Below are 21492 nucleotides of genomic sequence, written 5' to 3' on the forward strand. Positions count from 1 at the left end.
TGACCCACTGAGTTACTCCAGCACTCCGAGTCTACCTTTACATAAAGCCCAATTAACAAATGTCTTGCTTTTTAAATCAGGGCTTGTGTCACCGTCTTGACAGCAACGTGTGGCGTGCATTGCAGGGCAGCCATGCATTTCTATTGTGCCTCTACTTCAGGAAGTCCCAAGGTTCTTGACAGTCAAGGAAGGGCAGTTGTGACTCCAATGCAGGAATCTCTACAGCGGGATTACAGCACTGCAAGCTGCAACTAGCGTAGTGGAAGATGTGGGGAAGGGGAGGAAGAGAGGGGGAGAAAAAGGGGGGGGGGGGGGGGGGGGGGGGGGGGGTGGGGGGGGTGTTAGTAAGCTACCAAAAATTAGAGAATTCAATGTTAATACCGTTGGGTTGTAAGCATACTAGGCGAGTGCCTCCAATTTGCATGTGGCCTCACTCTGGAAATGGAGGAGACCCAGGACAGAAAGGTCAGTGTGGGAAACGGGAAGTGGAGTTAACATGATTAGTAACTGGGAAACCAGCTTTAGTTTAAAAGTACAGCGTGGAAACAGGCCCTTCGGCCCACCTAGTCCATGCAATCATCTTACACACGAGCACCAATCTACAGCAGCCAATGAACCTGCAAACCTGCACGACTTTGTGATGTGGAGGGAAACTGGAGTAAGCCCACGTGGTCACTGGGAGAACGTACAAATTCCATAGAGACAGCAGCCGCAGTCAGGATCGAACCCGGGTCGCTGGCGCTGTAATTAAGCTGCTCCATGTTCCTCCCGGGCCATTCCCCGACTAACCATCTCTCACCCGAAACCAGCTCAGCACCCACAGATGTACAATTACTGCACCACACATTGGTGCTCGGCTCTGACCCTTGGCACATTCTCTTTCCCCACCCAGACAGCCTGTGGTTCCCCCTGAACACAGCAATAGGTCAGATCACAGTGAGATAACTGTGGAAAACGGGGAAATCCCAACACAACATGGGAATTGGGAAGTGTTTCCTCCCCGGTGTTGTTAGTGGGCCATTTGACCAGGAGAGGCATCACAGAAGGATTCACACCAGCTATCCTGTTACCAGTGGCATGACTCCCAGTCTGTACCCCGAGGGTCAGGTGCGAGTCGTGTAATTGCCACCGCACCCCCTGGCGCACACTAAAGGGCAGAGGTCAAGGATCGTCCACTCAAATAACGCCCAGTATCAAACAGAGATTGCCACTCACATGGGACGAGACCAGGCTGATTTCCAGCAGGCAGTGAGTGCTTTGCTGCTAACCTCACTCACATCTTTACTAAAGATCAGCACAGCCCGGTTTGAAACTTTAACATGTGGACAGCAAGCATCCTGGTTTCCACACTTCACCCAACGCCATCTCACTCCGTAAAGATACAGGGAACGTTATTCCCCCCTCAGGGATGAATCCCACATGGGTTATAGAGTCCCAGAGTCTTACAACATAGAAACAGGCCCTTCGGCCCAACTTGCCCATGCCGACCAACATGCCTCACCTACAGTAGTCCTACCTGCCCACTCTTGGCCCATAACCCTATCAACCTATCTTATCCAGGTACCTGTCAAAATATCCCTTAAGTGTTTTGCTGTATGACATTTAATGCCAGTCTCAACTACCTCATCCGACAGCTTGTTCCATACACCCATCACCCATTGTGTAAAAAGGTTACCCCTCAGGTTCCTATTAAGTCTCACTTTGAACCTATGTGCTCTTGTTCTCAATTTCCAAACTCTGGGCAATTGACTGTACATTTACCGGATGTATTCTTCTCATGATCTGAAACAACCTCTATAAAATCACCCTTCATCCTCCTGCGCTGCAAGGAATAGTCCCACCCTTCAGCTCAGGCCCTCGAGTCCCGGCAACATCCTCGTAAACCTTCTCCGCACCCTTTCCAGCCTGACAACATCTTTCCTATAACAGGGCAACCAAAACCGAACACTACTGTAAATGTGGCCTCACCAATGCCTTGTACATCTGTAGCATGACTTCCCAATTTCTATGTGTAAGAAGGAACAGCAGATGCTGGTTTAAACCAAAGATGGAGACAAAAAGCTGGAGTAACTCAGCGAGACAGGCAGCATCTCTGGAGAGAAGGAGGAGGAGAAGGACCCATTCCTATTCTCCAGAGATGCTGCCTGTCCCGCTGAGTTACTCCAGCTTCTTGTGTCTATCTTGCAATTTTTATAGATGGTGCAACATCTGGCTCCGTGCACAACTGGACAAGGTGCTGTGGGGCTCTGGAGATGACTAGGTGATCCAGAGGCCAGGGCAGCAGAAACTCAACACTGCGGATGACAGACATAACACCATGGTGATATTCGACTGTCGACTAATCAAGCCACTTGGTATTTCCTTCAAAGATAGGCACAGAATGCTGGAGAAACTCACCGGGACAGGCAGCATCTCGGAAGAGAAAGAATGGGTGACGTTTCTCGTCAATAGAAGGGTCTCGACCAGAAACGTAGCCCATTCTTTCTCTCCGGGGATGCTGCCTGTCCCGCTTTGATACTCCAGCGTTTTGTGTCCATCTTAAATGAGTGTAAGTTATGACACGGAGGTTTCTAAACACATCGACGTTCTCCGGAGACGTTGCCCGAGCTACACCAGCGCTTTGTGCCTTCACTTGCTCTCTTTTTCTCCCTTTTAAAAAGGCCCCGTCTCCCTGGTCGCCTTCCCCAGCCAAGCTGAGTGGAGAGGCAGAGAGAGAGAGAGAGAGAGCGCAGACTGCCCCGGCATGGAGCTCACCTGCACTCGCCTCGGACAAGTCCCACACCAGCGACACCGACAGGTGAGAGAGAGGCTCAGTACAGACCGGGGTAGACAGGCAGTCTCCCCTCTCCCATGTCTGAAGAAGGGTCTCGACCCGAAATGTCGCCCATTCCTTGTCTCCAGAGATGCTGCCTGTCCCGCTGAGTTACTCCAGCAATTTGTGTCTGTCTCGCCTTGTAACCTCCACTGAAGTTGAAGGTGCAGCCTCTGTCTATTCCACATCTTCACATCTGCTTTCGCTCGCCCCCCCCCCCCCTCCCCAAAACTCACCGTGTCCCGGGGCTGCAGCGAGGAGCCGCCGCGCCTCCCCGTCCCGGAGCAAGTGGCCGCTGGCATCGCCCTGGCGGCTGCGGTCAGCTCACACACACAGTGTGGCCCGCGCTGCGCTCAATGAAACCCTCAACAAACCGTGCAGGAGGCACGAGAGGGGGAGAGGGAAGGAGAGGGAAGGAGAGGGGAGGAGAGGGGGTTGTGGAAAGGACAAGCCGTCTGCGACCTAGCCCTTGGTCATCCATTCACACATAAGCCCCATCGTCTCTTTCATTAACCCTTTGGTTGGCGAGAACGACTCGGCCAAAAGCCACAGCCCGCCCCCTTCTTGCAGAAAAGAGTCTGAAACACAGAAATTAGGTGCAGGAGTAGGCCATTCGGCCCTTCGAGGCAGCACCGCCATTCAATATGATCATGCCCGATCATCCAGATCCCTTGATTCCGTTAGCCCCGACCCTGAGAGCCGAGAGAGTCCGGAGAAGGGTCTCGACCCGAAACGTCACCCATTCGATCCTCTGCAGAGATGCTGCCTGCCCCGCTGCGTTACTCCAGCAATTTGTGTCCATCTTTGATGCAAACCAGCATCTGCAGTTATTTCCTAACCCCCCCCCCCCCCCCCCCCCCCCTCCTCTCTCCACAAAAAAAAAACCCAGCGCACTTACAACGAGCTCCTGCGGCCATCCTCGCAAACACCACCCGACAGACCATCAATTATTTCACAGCGATCGGGAACATGCTAATCAGACATAATTGCATCGCATCCTCGCCTTTTACTCCCCCCGCTACCCCCCAAACCCAGGAACACAAAGACTCATAAATGTACAGCAATCGGGCCACTTGGACAATCCAAGCACCGAGGTACACTCACCTGGTCAGCCAGTGTCTTGCTTCACACCCTCCTCCCCGCCCCCCACCACCTCTCTTGTAAGAGAGAAAGCACCTAGACGAGAAAACACACCCCCTTCAAACACACACCCTCCAAACACACACACACTCACACACATACTGTCTCTCGCTCACACACAAAAAACTGTATTATGCAAAAAAAGAACATCAAGTCAATCCCATTATTACCAAAGCCATATAAACAGCGAGTCTCGCGTTTCGCCACAACCTTCATTAAAGTGAAATTATCAATTTTCCAGCTGCTTTCAGCCAGAGAGCAACGTTGGGGGTTAATGCAGTGTTTAAAACAAAAAAAAAAATGGGAGGGGGAGGGAGGAGGGGAAGGGAAGGGAAGGGGGGGGGGGGGGGGGGGGAGAGAGAGAGAGGGCTGTGGAAGACTGCTCCATGGGTGATGAACGCAGCAGAAAAACGGAACAAAACAGATTGCCTCATGTGTTGCTGCCTTCTTTTTAAAATCAAAAACAGATTTAGCTCAAATACAATCAGTTGCCGATTGCAGGTTAAAAAAAATGGTATTCACACTCCATTTCCCAGTTTAGGCACAAGAAATTAATAAACTGAATACATTTCCAGCAGAAATGGTAATTTTGTCAATTGGGACTGAAAGGGTTCCAGTTCACCTCAAGGGTGCAAATGATCCAGGGATGAATCCAGTGTAGGAAGGAACTGCAGATGCTGGTTTACACCCAAGATAGACACAAAATGCTGGAGTAACTCAGTGGGTCAGGCAGCATCTCTGGAGAAAAGGAATAGGTGCTGTTTCGAGTTGAGACCCTCCCTCAGACTATATTTTAGTTTTAATATTTGAAAAAAAACTGTATGGCAACAGGCCATTCGGCCCACCGAGCCCAAGATGCCCATTGATCACCAGTTTACAATAGTTCCATGTTATCCCCCATTCTCATTCACTTCCTACAAACTAGGGACTGACTATTTATAGTGGCCAATTGACCTTCAAACCTGCACGTCTTTGGGATGCGAGAGGAAACTGGAGCACCCAGAGGAACCCCGTGCAGTCACAAGGAGAACGTGCAAACTCCACACAGAGAGCACCCGAGGTGAGGATCGAACCCAAGTCTCTGGTGCTGTGAGGCAGCGACTCTACCAGCTGTGCCACCACAATGTTTTCCCAACCTTTAATCTAAAGACATACTTTATTCAGAAATGTACGGTGAACACAATCAGGACCCTTCCTTCGAGTGAGAGTCAGAGTCAGCTGTAGGACACAGAAACAGGCCCTTTGGCCCACCTCATCCATGCTGACCTACTTGACATTCTGGGTGTCACATTTAATCCATATCCCTCCAAATCGGGGAGCATAGTGGCGCAGCAGTTGAGTTGCCGCCGTACAGCGCCAGAGACCTGGGTTCGATCCCAACTACGGGTGCTGTCTGTATGGAGTTTGCATGTTCTCCCCGTGACCGTGTGGGTCACGGGGAGAAGGCGGAAGAGGGATTTGCTGACACCAAGCTGTGGCGAAGGCGTGGAGGGTCCACCTTGGTTCCCACTCCCTCTGCAGCCCACTGCACTGTGCTGGGCAACATGGGTCAGGGGGGAGCAGTGTTGAGGCGGACAGCTCTCCTGGGCCAGCCGTCACTAGATCAGGGCAGAACCAAAGTTTGACTGACTCCAAGAGAGATAGATGTGGGGTGGTGGAGAAGGAGGGGGCGATCACACTATGCACTGTAACCCAATCCCACAGTGACCAACATCATTATTAAAGATAAGCCAATTACGTTCAGTAAACTGATCTTGCTACAAAGTTCCTGCCTCTCGCACCAACCTTCAGTGGGACCGATGATTATAGGGTCTCGTTACAGCTGCGCGTGCTGCTGAGATCAAACATAACATCAACACACAGCTACAGAAGAGATTGAAGGTCTTGGGCAGGTCTGTCGCTGCCCTTTCAAGTCTGACCTGGTGTGGCATTCAAGCCTCGTGGCGCTAATGAAGGGGAAGGGGTGGTTGGGTCAGGATCTGGACATTCATCAAGTGGACAGTTGAGTTCCAGCCCTTTCGGTCTAGTTTAATTCAGCTGATCATCACATGCACCGAGGTACAGCAAAAAGCTTTTGTTGCGTACTATCCTGTTAGCGGAAAGACTATGTGCCATCCACAGTGTACAGATACGGCTCAGCGGCAGAGTCATGGCCTTACAGCGCCAGGGACCCGGGTTCGAACCTAACAACGGGTGCTGTCTGTACGGAGTTTGTCCATAATCCTCGTGGGTTTTCTCCTGGTGCTCCGGTTTCCTCCCACACTCCAAAGATGTACGGGTTTCTGGGTTTTTTTTTTTTTTATATTTTATTTTATTAGAAGTAAGCACAGTCATATGGCACCAAAGTGCCTAATATATATTTTCATAATACATTTTATGTACAACTTCTTTTTTTTTTGTTACATTGAAAAAAGATGAGAATAAGAAAAAGAGGTTAGATAGTAAAGGATAGAAAAATGTGAAATATATAGTGTGTGAAGAAAGAAAACGAGTAAATGAAGAAAGTTGAGAGAGAAAATAGTGAAAAGAAAAGGAGATCATTATTTATAGTCTTGACCAACCCTCGTCCAGTCCTGAAACAGTTATTTTTTACAATTGTGTTGCACCATATGATTCCAAAAAAACGACGAATGGAGACCAACTCGTTATGAATTGGTCTGATTTATCCATTAGGAGGAATCGCATTTCCTCAAGATGAGCGGTGTCCAAATTTCTGGGTTAATTGGTATTCGGTATAATTGTAATACTGTATATAGTCCCTCCGCTCACTGGTTAGCATGCAACAAAAGCTTCTCACTGAACCTCGGTACATGTGAGAACAAACTAAACTAACTTAAAAAGAATAAACTAACTATTCGTGGGTGATCAGGAGGTTGGAATTGGGGAAGTACAGAGATCCGAGAGAAATACGGGTGCTGTCTGTACGGAGTTCTCCACGTGATCTATGTGGGTTCTCTCTAGGTGCTCTGATTTCTTCCCACACTCCAAAGACATACAGGTTTGTAGGCTAATTTAGATTTAGTTTTATCGATACAGTGCGGAAATAGGCCCTTCAGCACCGACCAGCGATCCCTGTACATTAACACTATCCTACACACACGCGGACAATTTACATTTATCCCAGACCAATTAACCTACAAACCTGAATATCTTTGGAGTGTGGGAGGAAACCAAAGATCTGGGAGAAAACCCATGCAGGTCACGGGGAGAACGTACAAACTCCGCACAGACAGCACTCGCAGTAAGGATGGAACTCAGGTGTCTGGCGCTGTAAGGCAGCAACTCTATTGCTGCGCCACCATGCAGAAGTTGGTAACATTGTAAATTGTTCCTGGTGTGTGTAGGGCAGTGCAGTGTGCGGGGCTCGTTGGTCGGCACGGACTCAGTGGGCCGAAGAGCCTGTTTCCGTGCTGTATCTCTAAACTTACTGGCTACATTTTAACATCCCCATCAAAGCATTAATACCAAGATAAATATATACTAGTCAATAATACAATAAATGTATAATCAGTAAATCGGGTAGCACAGGGGCAGAGTTGCTGCCATACAGTGTCAGATACTAGAGTTCGATCCTGACTATGGGTACTGTCTGCATGGAGTTTGCATGTTCACTCTGTATCCCCAAGGGTTTTCTCCGGGTGCTCAGGTTTGCCCCCACACTCCAAAAGACGTGCAGGCTTGCAGGTTACTTGGCTTCTGTAAATTGTCCAGAGTGTAGAATAGAACTAGCCTATGGGCGATGGTGGGCAGCATGGACTCGGTGGACCGAAGGGCCTGCTTCCACACCATATCTCTAAACCTAAACTAATATTCAGTAACCAGACCATATTATCTACGTGCAACCAACATCAAGTCCTTAGTACATCACAGTTGCCGAGGTAGTGGTCAGTGCTGTGCAGTGTTCAAGAGCCTGATGGTTACTGGGAAGAAACTGTTCTTGAACCTGGAGGTCATGGTTCGCGAACTCCTGTCTGGTCTCTTCTTCCTGAAGGTAGCAGCATGTAGAGAGCATGGCCAGAGTGGTGTGGGTCTTATATGCGACTTTGTGAAAGCCAACCGTGAATGGCTACAACTCAGTTACTTTAGAGATACAGAGTGCAAATAGGGCTCTTAGGCCCACGCTGACCAGCGATCACCTTGTACACTAGCACTATCCGACACACTAGGGACAAATAAAAATTTGCAGAAGCCAATTAACCCACAAACCTGCACGTCTTTGGAGTGTGGGAGGAAACCGGAGCACCTGGAGAAAACCCACGCAGGTCACGGGGAGAATGTCCAAATTCCGTACAGACCAGCACATCGAAACCCAGGTCTCTGGCGCCGTGAGACAGCAACTCTACCGCTGCACCACCATGCCGCCCATCGTGAGGCTTGGCAGTGCCCTGAATGTCCAGCGTGACGCGTGCCAGCCGGCCAGGCCGAACGTCTGACGTCTCCGCAGGGACGACTGAAATCCCACCGCCACAGACAGGAGAGACAAGTGACGCCCCGTCATCTGGCCCAGTAACAGCAGCGCTCACTCACGCCGGCCCCTTTGACAGTGTTAATGTGATTCCTAATGTAAAACCACGCCAGGTTTCCAGCGCGCTGGCAGAGTCGCCCTGGGAAACGGCAGCGAACGGGCATCAGACCCCAGGCCGCTAGTCCCTTTGTGCACAAGTTTGTTGGGAAGGTCACTGAAGAATCTTTGTCGGCGGGAATGCTTTAGTCACGGGGATGCACAGTGCAGCCCAGCTGTGAACAGCCACCTCTCCCCAGACGACACTCACAGCCCGCACAATGGATGTGGCTCGCATCAATAGACTTGCCCCGGGTGCAGATGTTGCGCTGGCACCGAGAACAGGACTTACAAGCACGGGAGATACGTCCCCTTACAAACACGGGCCCAGACCACAGATACACAGCACTTAGTAGGGATAATCTTGGATGCTGACAGCGGCCACAATGAGCCTGTGGTCAGTGAAGTCATGGGAGCAATTCTAGTCAGCGACTGTCACCATGACAACGGCTATTCAGTGAAGATATTTGCGTTGTTGTCATCTCTGTGTATACGATCATGAGGATCGCTGGTCTGCACAGACTCGCTGGGCCGAATGGCCTGTTTCCTTTCTGTATCACTAAAGTCTAAAGATTCAAGGGTGTATAAGTATAGGTGTATAATTATCATGAGAGGAATCGATCGGGTAAATGCGCCGAGTCTTTTACCCAGAGTAGCGGGATCAAGAACCAGAGGACACAGGTTTAAGGTGAGGGGAGAAAGATTTAATAGGAACCTGAGGGGCAATTTCATTTTCCCCCACAAAGGCTTGTGGGTGTAATGTACAAGCTGCCGGAGGGAGGTATTTGAGGCAGGTACTATCAGAAAAAAAAAGAGAAAGATTTGGACAGATGCATAGATAGGACAGGTTTGGAAGGATATGGGCCAAACGCAGGCAGGTGGGACTGGTGTGGATGAGGCATGTTGGTCGGTGTGAGTAAGTTGGGTCAAATGATGGAGTATGATGTTTCTCCCACGTCCCGGCCTGATGGGTTGACAGGCTGCCCTCGGGGTTTGATCCTGACCTCAAATGCTGCCTCTGTGGAGTTTGCAAGTTCTCCCTGTGACCGCACGGGTGCTCCGGTTTCACCCCACATCCCAGAGAAACACGGGTATGTAGGTTAATCGACCTCTATAAATTGCCCGTTGCATAAGGGATGGATGAGAAAGTGGGGCACTGACCTCCCCACCATCGATGGGGTCTGCAGGAGTCACTGTCTCAAAAAACGCAGCCAGCATCGTCAGAGACCCGCACTACCCTGGCCACACACTTCATTTTATTTCTGCCATCGGGAAAAAAGTACAGGATCCCGAAAACTGTGATCAGGAGAGCTTCTTCCCTTCAACTATCAGACTATCAAACATTACAAACAGGCTCCAAAGTACACCATTATTGTTATATATACACGCATAGTAAGAATTTCTGTTCTATTTAGGGACATACAGATAGACAAAAAAACTCTTTAACTCAACTTTCTTGTACTGGTGATTGATGGCCAGCATGGATTTGGCGGGCTGAAGGGCCTGTTTCCTTGCAGTATCTTTAAGCGTTAAGTAAACTAAGCTCATTTCCCACCTGGCTTACTGTCAAAAGTAGGAATAAGACTATACTGCTGTAATACTATATTCTACATTCTGGTATTTTTCTTTATACACTACCCATTGCACTTGTACTCAGGAATAGTACGATTTGATGGCAAAGCACACATCAGTTTATCCACTGCTTCTCGCTACACCTGACAATACTAAACCAATACCAGGAGTGTCACGGTGGTGGCAGTATCATCACGTCGTGCAGCAGCAGCAAGCCGATCGTGGCACGGCACGACCGGTGTGGGGGTTGGCACAATGGGCAGTGCCAGGGAGGTTCTGGTGGCTACAAGGAGCAGTCGCTGGGTCAAAGGTTTAAGTTTATTGTCACGTTGTACCAAGGTACAGTGAAAAGCTTTTGTTGCGTGCTAACCAGTCTGCGGAAAGGCAATACATGATAACATTGGAGCCATCCAGTGTTCAGATACACGACAAGAGGGAATAACATTTAGTGCAAGATAAAGTCCAGCAAAGTCCAATGAAAGATAGTCTCCAATGACCCAACCTGCTTCAGAGGCATGGAACAGCTACATCTCCCTCGGTAGCAGGAAGGTCAGTGTCGGCTTGACCGAAGACCGGCCAGTTGTGTGCCAATGACACCTCCATTAATTGTCGGGTCTGTTTCAGGTCCCCCAGCTTGTGTTTACCTGGATCCTAACAGTTAACTACAAACTCACTTCACCACAAATGTCAGCGCTGGACCACCGACAGTCACATTGCCTTTGGGAAACTAAAGACAGGGAGCCAAAGACGGGTCCCAACTTGAAACGCAACACATCCACCTTCTCCATAGACGCTGCCTGACCCGCTGAGTTACTCCAGCGCTTTGTGTCCTTTCAGGGAACCTCCAAGTTGCTCCGGACATCTGGAGACAACAAGTGTTGGATGGGATTACAAGCCCTGCCACTTACTCCCAGTGCTGGCATCCCTGTGAAGCCCCATTCACCGAGGCAGCAGTGTGCTCAGCTCCCTTCCCAGCACCCAGGGGCTCCTGACCAGGTCTTTGTTCCTACACGCTGTTCCTGAAGTCACTCCCCCTCGTTTCAGGACATGGGTGGTAGTCACAACTACTTTAGCCAACCCCTTCCCTTCCTGTCGACAGGGTAACTGACAGATGAGGCTCCAATTCCTGCAGTTTGCCGCCGGCACGTAAACTGACAACTCCTTGAGATCGGATTATGCAAAATTAATCAATGGAGACGTGGTTCAGAACAACAGTCCAACGGCAAAAAGTAAACAGTAAAAACGTCCCGCTAATAACAGCCAAATAGAGCAGTGGAACCCAAAACATCAACACAGAACAACTACTGGGCAAACTGATGTGGCAACATCTTGACAAGCTCCCAGGACCCAAATCCTGATGTTATTTCTCAACCCAGAATGTTGACCTTCCCCCTGCCTCCACAGATGCTGTCTGACCTCCTGAGTTCTTCATGCAGTTAGTTTCATGTCTGTGGCTCCAATGGCCGGTATCAGTGAGTCTTAAGAATGTGGCATTCGTTGTAATCTATTCCTGGATTCGAGCAAGATCCCAGAGGATTAGAAAATGGCAGACATGAGGAACTGCAGGTGCTGGAATCTTGAACAAAACACAAAGTGCTGGAGGAACTTAGTGGGCCAGGCAGCATCTGTGGAGGGAATGGATCGACGGCATTTCGATTCAGGACTCTTCTTCAGATTGCCCCAAAACATTGTCTGGCCACAGATGCTGCCTCAACCTCATTAGAAAACAGCAAATGTATCAACACCATTCAAGAAATGAGAAAGGAGAACGATGGACCCTATTGGCTGGATTAGTCTGACATAGTCTTTGGAAAATGTAATTATCTCCAGGATATTTGGAAAATCATAAAAGACTAAGAGAATCAGCATGGATTTACAAGAGGATAAATACATTGAAGAGAGTTGTGGATGTAGTCCAGTCCTTCACACAGACCAGACTCCCCACCATCAACCACATCTATACTTAACCCAGAGAGGCACAAAGTGCTGGAAATCACTCAGGAGGTCAGGCAGTATCTCTGGAGGACATGGGTAGATGATGGTTCGGGTCTACACTTTCCCACACATTACGCAGCCTCGGGAAAGCAGCCAAAGACCATTTTCATTCCAGTCATTCCCCCCCCCTCCTCCTGTCGGGTATGAAGATACAACAGCTTGAAAGCACGCAACACCAGACTGAGAAACACCTTCTTCACCGCTGTTATCAGATTAATGAACTGTCCCCCTCCCATGGGGTGTAGCCCCAATCTGCCAACCTACCCAGGTCTGAAGAAGGGTCTCGACCCAAAACGTCGCCTATTTCCTTCGCTCCATAGATGTTGCCTCACCTGCTGAGTTTCCCCAGCTTTTGTCTACTATTGTGAATCTTCCACTTTAAAAATATATTTACACCCTCTCTGTAACTTTAACACCACAGTGTTGTAGTTATGGAGTTATTCCAGCACTTGGTGATTTTCTATGTTAAGTGTAGATGTAGTTGATGGTGAGGAGTCTGGTCTGTGTGAGGACTGGACTACATCCACAACACTCTGCAATTTCTTCATCCAAGAAACTAGTCAAACACAACTTCCCTCTCGTAAAACTTTGCCAATTCTATTTGTATTTTATAATTTTCCAAATATCCTGGAGAGAATTCAATTTCCCCCCAAAGAACGTCAGGCTAATCCGGCCAATAGATGCGGCGTGGCGCGGTGCCAAGCGAGTGGCGGAGAGACGCCGACAACAAAGGGGGACCCGGTGGGAGGGCTGTCTGCAGCCACGAGTGGTGACAGGGCTGGTTTCCACTGCGAGAAGGTAAGACCGTACTAAGAACTTTTGGAACTTTCTCAGCACCAGAAACATGGCAACTCTTTGTGTACCTGTCTAGATGACATCTGCCTTATGATTTTACCGGATTGCATGCAAAACATTTTTTTTCCCACTGTACCAAGGTACAGGTGGCCATAAAGTATCATTGCTAGGTTACACAAAAAAGCTGGAGAAACTCAGCGGGTGCAGCAGCATCTATGGAGCGAAGGAAATAGGCAACGTTTCGGGCCGAAACCCTTCTTCAGACTCAAAATAGGCAACATTTCGGGCCGAAACCCTTCTTCAGACCTATCATTGCTACCTGCGCATGGTTTTGATTGTTCCTATGTATTGCATGATTTGACTGGATAGAATGCAAAGCTTTTCACTGCATCTCGGTACACTTGACAATCGCAAACCAATACCAAAACCAGAGGATAAAGTAAGTGCAGGAAGGAACTGCAGATGCTGGTTTAAATCGAAGAAAGACACAAAAGTGTCTGGAGTAACTCAGCGGGACAGGCAGCATCTCAGGAGAGAAGGAATGGGTGACTTTTCAGGTTGAGACCTTTCGTCATTCCTTCTCTCCAGAGATGCTGCCTGACCCGTTGAGTTACTCCAGCATGTTGTATCTACCTCGAGGATAAACTAGACATAGATTTCCAGAAAGCATTTGATAGGGTACTGTATATAAAATGTAGAAATGCCCAGGGGGATATATTAGGGGAATGTGCAACTCAACAGATAACGCAGTTGGGATAACGGTCATTTTCCATTTGTCAGTCAGTAACGAGAGTGGTGCCACAGAGATCGGCTCTGGGGCCTCAGCTGCTTACAATCTGTTCCGACAGCGCGGAGGAAGAGACGCAGTGTACCAGAGGCCTGGTTTGCTGGTGATTCCAGACTGGAGAGCAAGCAAAAGTTGCAAGGAAGAGACAAAGAACTTGCAAAGGGTTAAGCAAGTGGGCAAAAAAAAAAGTTGGCAGCCTGACTACAATGTGGGAAATTGCAAGGCTATCCAGTTTAGAACAGAAACAGTAAATTATTATTTAAGCAGAGCGAGCCTGAAATAATGCGGTACTGAGAGTTCTGGGAGCCCTAGTGCATGAAACAAATATTAACGTGCGGGTTGCATGTAATTAGGAGAGTTAATGGAATATTGGCCCTCATTGCGAATGCTAGGCAGTAAAAGTGCAGGGAAGTTTTGATGAAATTCAACAGAGAACTGGCGAGACTGCACCTGGGGAATAATGTCCAGTTTTGGCCGTGCTATTGAAGCAAAGAGATACAGCATGGAAACGAGACATTTGGCCCAGCAGGTCCACACTGTGGACTGAGAACACCCATTTACACTAATCTGACACTGGGTTAATTCAAATTTATTCTCTCCATATTGTTATCACTCCCTTCCCAGATTCTACCCCTCACCCACACAATAGAGGCACGTTACAATGACTTATTAATCTACCAACCTGCATGTCTTTGTGATGCAGGAGGAAACCTGGGCACCCAGAGAAAACCCACAAGGTCACAGGGAGATCATGGCAACTTCACACAGACAGCAGCAGGTATCTGGCACTGTGAGGCAGTGATTCTACAAGCTGCACCACGCCAAACTTTACAGAGGTGATGAAGAGATTGGGTCAATCTCTAGGTGGTGGTGGAGAAGAACTAAAGGTGATCGTTCTGAAATATCCGCCAGATCGTGAAAGGTTTTGAGATAGTGGGTCCAGATACCTTTATCAGGATGGTTTAAGTAGAAAGTGGACATCAGACGCCTGCTGATATCCTAAAGAAAATTCCAATCTGTCTCCTACCCTCTCTTAGTTAACACCACCACCTCTGTGTCATCCAGTGTGGCTCCATGGAAAACTATTTTTTTTTGTTCTCTTGCTCCCCTCCCCCCCCGCGAGGTTAAACACAAAATGCTAGAGTAACTCAGCGGGACAGGCAGCATCTCTGGACAGAAGGGATGGGCGACGTTTCGTGGTCGAGACCCTTCTTCAGTCCAGTGATTGGCATTAGAACGATTGGCAGATCATTGGCGGAGTACGCGGCTGGAGGTAGTAAGGAGACAAAAGGGTGTCAGATAAGGAAAGAACGGGAATCAAGTATAAAACCAGAGGGAAAGATATTAGTGGACAGGGACAGGAAGGAGGAGAAAGAGGTGGGATGTAAAAGGAAAGTGGGGGCGTCAGGAACGGGGGTGGTGAGCGGACAAAGGGGGGAAAGGAGCTGGGTGACTGAGGGAAGGAGGGGGAGAAATTGTGACACCACTTTAAAGTACATGCTGATTCCTGTACCCGGGAGGACACACAATGGGTGGACATTTCGTACCAACCAGTAATATACAACGAAGAGCAGAGGGTGAAAGGGCAGACACAGAATTCCCTTGATTATAACTTCGAAACAGTGTTGGTGTTCCGAGCCTCGGTGCAAGTAAACAGGAAGGCAAATTTACACATTTAATCTTTCGGAGAGAGGATTTAGGATCAGAGTTGACGCTTATACCAGGTTGAAACTCTCCAGAACTGTTCTTTTTTTCTTCTTTTTTTAAAATACAGTCACTCCCCAGGATCTCTCAGGGTTCTGTGAACCGTCTGTAATCCAAAGACTCTTGACAGGCAGAAATATTGTCAACTGAGTGTGTAAACCTGGGTTAATGAACTACAGGTTAGGATAAATCCTAGTTAATTTTGCATCTTAGTTAGAACGGTTTAACTGGCACAGAATCTTTTCCCCTGGGGTAGAAATGTCAAATATTAAAGAACATGGGCTTCAAGCAAGGGGGCCAAAGTTGATTGAAAGATAGTTACACAAAAAAGCTGGAGAAACTCAGCGGGTGCAGCAGCATCTATGGAGCGAAGATACTTTGTCACATGTACTTGGTACAGTGAGATTGCATACAGTACAAGTATGCAAGAGTCCTCATGTAAAGGTATACATATCCCTCTAAACCTTTCCTATCCACGTGCCCTTTTGTCAAGGTCCAAGTGTATTTAAAATGCCGAGAACAACTCGAGGGAATCCCACAGGTTGCAGAATGCAATTCAGAAATACAATTTAGTTTAGTTTCGAGACACAGCGCAGAATCAGGACCTTCGGCCCATTGAGTCCATGCTGACCGGCGAACCCCGTGCACTAGCTCTCTCCTACACACTAGGGACATTCAGAGAGCCAATTAACCTACAAACCTGCAGGTCTTTGGAGTGTGGGAGGAAACCGGAGCACCCGGAGAAAACCCACACAGTCATGGGGAGAACGTACAGACTCCATACAGACAGCACCCATGGTCAGGATCAAACTCGGGTCCAAGGCAGCAACTCTGCCGCGCCACCGTGCCACTCTGAACTGCCTCGGCCACAGTAATTTGGAGATGGACAGACACTGCTGCAAGGTGGGGCGCAGTCTTGCTTCTGATAAGGTCTCGAAGCTTAGACACAATGGGGTGGCAACTGGTAGCACCACTGCCTCAGACCCAGGTTCTATTCTGTTATCAGGTGCTGTCTGTGTGGAGTTTGCATGTTCCTCCTGTGTACACAGGTTTCCTCCGGCTGCTCTGGTTTCTTCTCACATCCCCCCCAAAGACCATGCGGGTTTGTAGGTTAATTGCCCCCAATTATCTCGGGAGCGAATGAGAAAGTGGGATAACAGGTGATCGATGGTCAGCATGGACTCGGCCGGCAGAAGGGCCTGTTTCTGTGCTGTACCTCTAAACTAAACAATTCTCTTTAACATTCCACAAATAAAGTGGAAGTATTTGTAAATGAACAGCTCCCCACAAAGGCAGTGCCCTTTTAAGAACAGATTATATTATACATCTGTAAAATATCAGGGAGAGTGCCGAGGGTTTAGTATTTGGACACAGAGTAAATGAAACAGCACAGACAGGAAACGTGTAGCCTCTGGGCAGTGACGAGGCTTCACTAATGCAGCAACCCTGCAGATGAGGCAGCCACGCTGGGAACATCGCTGATGGGTTTGGAATGCTCCATATCTACTGCATGCAGCTGAACAATAACCCAACCACAAATCCATTGCCTACAGTAATTTTCTTGGCAGCTTTTATTCCCGACCACCTTTCAAAGGAAAATGAGGCGATGCCCAGAGAGAACGAAAAAAAACATTTGGCTCCCTAACAAGGAACAAAGGATCACACGCGCAGCTCCCGCCTCCCCCACCCCCCCTCATGTTCCTTCACACTTCAGACAGAGCACATCTCCCCCAACTCCGACAAAAACAATCATTTGAACTAAGTGGCCCAAGTCACCGTGCTAACACGTCGGAGACCCAGGTTCAAACCCAACTCCCTTGCTGTCTGCGTGGAGTTTGCAAGCTCTCCCTGTGACCGCGTGGGGTTCCTGCCCACATCCCAGCCATGCGGGTCGGTAGTCAAATTGGACACTAAAAATTGCCCCAAGGGTAGCATCATGGAGGATTTGATTAGAATGTGGGGTGAATACAAGAGATAGGTATAGGATCCTTACAGAGGTAGTTAGTGATCAACACACACACAGAACAGTACAAGGAACTGCAGGTGCTGGTCTGAAGAAGAGGCCCCGATCTAAAACATCACCTATCCATGTTCAAGAAGTTTAAGAAGGAACTGCAGATGCTGGAAAATCAAAGGTAGAAACCTAGAAGGGTTTCGACCCGATACGTTGCCTATTTCCCTCGCTCCATAGATGCTGCCTCACCTGCTGAGTTTACCCAGCACTTTTGTCTACCTATCCATGTTCTCCAGGGATGCTGCCTGACCTGCTGAGTTACTCCAGCACTTTGTTTCTTTTTATTTTATGAACAGCGAACTGAACAATTTTAGGTAGCAACCAAAAACCGGCCCGTGTTTTCTGCCTCTTCCCTGTGAGAACGAGAGAGCAAGAGAGCGAGAGACACACACGCACGCACTGGAGGGAAAGGAACCATTGCGAAGATGGGCCCCATTCTCCCGCTCTACCAAGCCCATGTTCCAACAGCTCTCCCAACTCGACACTAAGGGATGGGCTGAAACAAAGTCTGTTCCTTTCCCCACAGATGCGGTTGGCCGAAGGGCCTGTTTCTGCACGGTATCTCCAAACTAAATTGAACGCAAATCTTAGACTGTGCCAAAGAGCACAGCTATAAACCAGTGCCAAGTCTGTCCTTGAAGGAGCGCCATATATTACAAGGCAGCAAACAACCAGTCATCAGATGCCCTTGGAAAGAGGTCCAAGTGAGGCTGTGGCAAGAGGGTAGGGAGTATATTGTGGGGAAGGGCAGAGCCCTTTACGTTGTCAAAGGCACGGCGGAAATACAGGATGCTGTTGCAAGATTCCACGGAGCAGATGACCCAGCTAGTGTAGCTGACTGGGGCTTCCATCTCCCTCCTGTTTTAGACAGAGTCTGCAGGTCCACAGATCATTCCCAGAGCCTGTGTTACTGGATTATTCAGGAGGAACACCTACTGCCCCAGGTATTCGGGAGGAGACAGTCACGGGTGCATGCCAATAGAGCCGCAGTTCAGCCGAGGACATCCTTGTTCGAACATCAATCAGTGCACGTCACCACAGGAGATGTACACACAGGGGCGGGAGCCCATTCAGCCCGCCCCGTCATTCACTTAGATTGTGGCATCTTGGAGACATCCACCTTTGGTTCATATCTCCTCGTGCACCTGGAGAGCAAAGCTCTGCCAATCCCCGATATAAACCAACAATTGGTCCAAGTTTTAGTTTTTAGTTTTGGAGATACAGCGTTCAATCAGGCCCTTCGGCCCACGAGTCCGTGCCAAGCATCGATCATCCCGTACACTTATTGTATCCCACACACTAGGGGGCAATTTACAGAAGCCAACTAACCTCCAAATCTGCATAATCTTGGAGTGTGGGAGGAAACCGGAGCACCTGGAGAAAACCCATACGGTCACATAGAGAACGTGCTAATTCCATACACACATTACCAAAGGTCATGCTTTGAACCCAGGTCCTCCGGGGGCAGGAAGGCAGCAACTCTACCACTGCGCCACACCAAGGTGCCAATCTCTTAATCTCTGTATACCACTTCTGTATTCCATTCCCGAATCCCAGGGTAACATTTCAGGACCCTGCACCTTGTCCCAGCAGAAGAGGTTTTCCCCCGTCCCTCAGAGCCCCCGGATACCCAAACGTTTCCCCCACCCCCCACCTATAACCTTGTACATCCCAGGGAACTGAACCCTGGCTTCTGAATCTTCTCTCTGTTCCCACTGATCTTTTTAATAATTTCCTGGATCCATCCGAATATTTTGATGATTGGGGTAAGTCAATCTCAAGTCTTTTTCCCTGGGTTGGGCAAATCAAAAACTATAGGGCAGAAGTTGAATTTGAGAGGGGCAAGATTGAATAAAAATCTAATGGGTACGGTTTTCACACAGAGGGTTGGAACGAGCTGCCAGAGGACGCGTTTGAGGCAGGAACTATAATAACATTTAAAGGATAGGAAAGGTTAAAGGGGAGATAGACACTGGAGTAACTCAGCGGGACGGGCAGCATCTCTGGAGAGAATGAAGGAAAGGTTTAAAGGGACATAGGCCAAAACCTGCACAAACAGCACTAGTGTAGTTAAGGCATCTTGGCCAGCCTGGACAAACAGGACGGGAGGTCCTGTTTCTGTGCTGAATGACTCCGTGACTCTTTAACAATGAGAAGAGGTTACCGTGGGGCAGGTCTCCAGAGCCTTGCAATTGAGCTAAAAAAAGGAACAAAGAAACATGATACATCAGAATTGGCTTTGAACTGAATTTATGGAGAGGATTCTTGGAAAGCCAGCGAACGAGGGAACGAGATATCCGATGTTACTTTGGATTAATGAGTAGACCGCTTGAGTACAGACGATTAAAGCGCTGTGAAGCATCAACGCAAGGTCAGTGAGCATCACCTCCAGCGCTGATGGAGGTGTCAAAGCCAAGGGGGAGAGAGCTGTGGTACGGCCAAGGAGGGTCACACAATGGGCTATTGCAGGTGAAGAGTGCGAGGCAGCTACAGTTCCCCAGACAAGACCCGCACACGACTAACACTGCATTACCAAATAAGACCAGGTTAGACAAGCCCACCTTCACCAGGGCTGCTGTCCGCTACTCTGTCGCGGGTGCATGGCCACCCAGGCCAGGGACATCCCCACACTGCTCACATCAGAACAGATCACGTCCAAGCTCAGCTGGTCTTGACAATGACAGATGATCCCATGGTTAATCCTTAGAACAGGTGGGAGATGGGTGGCAACTGCTGCCTAAAAGCACCAGAGGCCTGGGCTCGATCCTGTCCTCGATGGCAGGTCTGTGTGAAGCTGTTCCTGATCATGGTCAACCTTGAGTCTCAGAGACAACCTAGTGGCCACGAATCAATCACTCAGAACCACAGCCCTGTGGATGAACACGCCAAAGATTCAGCGCTCTCCATGTGAAGGTATCCCTTCACGTCTCAGTCCCAAGGGGCCGACCACTCATCCTGACTCTGTGCCTGGTAGCATCTTGCTGGGAACAGGCAGGGGGCTGCTACCAGTGACCAGAATGTTCAGCGGCGACCAGCTCCCCCTCTGTCCCAGTGCTGGGATCACTCCCCTTCATTCCTCTGGCATCCTGAACAACAGCTTCTGTTGCCCATTGATGCAGAGTGCCCACCTCACCCATTGGCACAAGACCACCTATGGCAGAGGTCATAGAGCCATAAGGAATAGGAGTAGAATTAGGCCATTCGGCCCATCAAGTCTACATGGCTGATCTACCTTCCCCCTCCTAACCCCATTCTTCTGCCTTCCCCCCATAACCTCAAAACCCCATACTAATCAAGAATCTAATTACCTCTGGCTTAAAAATACCCACTGAAGGACAATGCAATGTTACCCACAGCAATTGATTACTTTGAGTGAAACACTGGTAGACAAGCGGCAGTGTTACACACTGATGCTCCACACTCACCACAAGCTTCCTCACGTAACTGCTTTACAGTCCTCCACATAGTTTTCCTCCACCATCTTCCCAGTGCCTTGAGGCCACAGCGAAACGCCGAGAGCAGAATGTCATTCACTGGCTCGGCGTTTACACTGCCAATAAAAAGTATCTATTAACGTTGCGGAAAAACTGAGTGCTTGGAGCGAACAAACTACGCTGGGTCCAAAATGCAAGGGTTTTCCAGGGTAGTTGGGCGAGATCCCACAGCAGTCTCCGTCCAACCAGCAGTGATTCTACGGCAACACGGACACCTACAGGCACAATGCAAGTCGGCACATCCACCTCAAACCACCAGGAGAACGACAAGTGACAACCCACTGGTCACACGCTGTTCCAATGATCACCGTATCGTTAATCAAAGCTCCATCCAAGACCGCAGAGAGTTGTGGACGCAGCCCAGACCTTCACACAAACCAGTCTCCTACCTACTTCATTCACACTGAACGCTGTCATGGTAAGGCTACCGGCATGATCAAGGACCACTCTGGTCACTCCCTCTTCCCTTCCCCCACCCCCTCTCGCATCAGGCAAGAGGTACAGAAGTGTGAAAACACACACCTCCAGATTCAGGTGTGCCTTTTCAGTTGTGCAAACGCACACCTCCAGTTTCTTCCCAGCTGTTATCAGGCAACTGAACCATCCTATCGACAACTA

The 21492-nt window shown here is 49.0% G+C and overlaps 1 protein-coding gene across 6 annotated transcripts in view; it reads right to left on the bottom strand.

The window, feature by feature from the left end:
• Positions 1-21492, bottom strand: part of LOC129711697 (polyhomeotic-like protein 2) — a 146240-nt gene that overhangs the window by 100682 nt on the left and 24066 nt on the right. Inside the window, exon 1 of one of the 6 annotated variants that reach the window (XM_055659560.1) lies at positions 3049-3162. The exons of the other annotated variants lie outside the window; for them this stretch is intronic. The gene's annotated coding sequence lies outside the window, so the exon portion shown is untranslated. Of the gene's footprint in view, positions 1-3048; positions 3163-21492 lie in introns of those variants that run through there. 6 annotated transcript variants of the gene reach the window in all.

This window comes from Leucoraja erinacea, chromosome 30 (assembly GCF_028641065.1).
Source record: "Leucoraja erinacea ecotype New England chromosome 30, Leri_hhj_1, whole genome shotgun sequence".
Classification (NCBI taxonomy): domain Eukaryota; kingdom Metazoa; phylum Chordata; class Chondrichthyes; order Rajiformes; family Rajidae; genus Leucoraja; species Leucoraja erinaceus.